Here is a 1,943-nt window from a genome sequence, read left to right on the forward strand (position 1 = left end):
TACCAATAACGGCCTGGGCTCCTAATGTTTCAGCTTCTTAGTTTGCCCTCATCCAGGTTTTTCTCAGACCAGGCCCTTCGTGCCCTGGTGGCTGCTGTCTCGATCCTGTGCTATGCCTAACCCTTCTCCCCCTCAGCACCAGCAAGTCAGTAATCCAGGCTCCTGTGTACCAACCGAACTCATCGGTCATGTTGAAAATGAATAAACCTAAGGAGAAATAGTTGGGGTCTTGATTTCTTTCCTCCTAGGAAGCTTCTGTGCTCTCTCTCACATTGGCTTACCTACCTCTCAGTGAAATTTGGCTTCAGTACCAGTGGATGAGATGAACAGCCCTTGTCAAGAAAAGCATTGTCCTGTGACTGACATTCTTGCCTCTGGATGATAGGTCACTCTGCGTACATCCGCAAAACTAAAAGAAACTACCCAGGTGATTGTTTTTAGAAAAAAGTATGTACTGAGATGACTTGTGAGACATGGACATGGAAGAGGCTGTCAACTTTGAACTTGCAGATATTTTTGCTAACAAAAAATTTTTAAATTTTATTTCTTCAGGGACATTGCTGCATCTTCATGAAAAAGAAAGTGACTGGAAATAACTGTACCACAATATTAGTCCTGCTTACCTCTGGGTTATGGGTTTCCAATGGGCTGTTTTCTTTCTTATATATTTTGTTACATTTTCTAGGTTTCAACTATGAATATGTATTACTTTCACAATTAGAACCATAGATCCTGCCAAAAAATTTATTAAAAAAAAGTCACATTAATGAATACCAGATGGAGATATCTGTGTGCATTTTCACCCCTGTCCTAGATCTATCCCAGTTATTCTAAGTTACAACCTTATTTCTTAAAAAAAAAAATTAGTTTATTTTTATGGTCACACTGGTTAACGAAATCCGATAAGTTTCAGCTGTACATTTTAACAGTAAGGCGTATATATATTTACACTGTGTTCACCGCCCATAGTTAGATTTATTTCTGTCACCACATATTTGACCCCTTTACCCCATCTGCTTCCACCCTTCCCACCTCCCCCGCCTACCCTCTGGTAACCACTAGTCTATTATCCATGTCCATGAGGCTCTGTTTGTTTGTTCTGTTCGTTTGTTGCTTTTAGGTTTATATCCCACATATAAGTGATATTATATTATTTCCAGCTTTTTCTGTCTGGCTTATTTTGCTTAGCATGGTTATCTCGAGGTCCATCCATGGGCAACTCTGTTTCTTGCAGGCAGAGCTGGCTTTTCCCTAGTACTGTGAGAGGCCAGTGGATTTGTTATGTAAGAGTCCCATGTGACTCCCATGTGGAGGTTTGGGATTAGTCTTTGTGTTGGGTCCTATGTCTGAGTTCTAAGCCTTCCAACAAGGCTACTGTTCACAGCCACCCACTCACAAATTGTCAGTGGGAGTTCCGTGTGGGGTCTCCAAGATTACCCTCTGGTTTGAGAATTTGCTAGGACTCACAGAACTCAGAAAAGATATACCCACAGTTATGGTTTATTACAGTGAAAGGGTACAGATTAAAATCAACGAAGGAAAAAGGTGTATAGGGTGGAGTCTTGGAGAAACCGAGCATGAGCTTCCAGCTGTCTTCACCCAGAGGAATTGCATGGACAGCACTTAATTTTCCCAGCCTGACAACACACAAAAAGTATTGCCAACTTGAGCCTTGGTTTCCAGGGTGTGTGTGAGGGGTCTGTCACGTAGGCATGGAGCTATTCTGTCACTGACGTTAACTACTCAATCTCCAGCCTCCCCAGAGGTCAAACTGACAGAGTCAGGCCCAGGGCCTCAGGCAAACAAAAACAGGTGCTTACCATATATCACATTGTTAGCATAAACTATCTGTCTTGGCCCCTAGCACCAGATATTCAAAGATACTCTTCTCAGGCAGGATATTTGGGGGGCTTACAAGTTGTCCCCAAGTAGCTGGTCAAAGG

The sequence above is a fragment of the Pteropus medius genome, unplaced genomic scaffold, assembly GCF_902729225.1.
Source record: "Pteropus medius unplaced genomic scaffold, Ma_sr-lr_union100, whole genome shotgun sequence".
Taxonomy (NCBI): Eukaryota; Metazoa; Chordata; class Mammalia; order Chiroptera; family Pteropodidae; genus Pteropus; species Pteropus medius.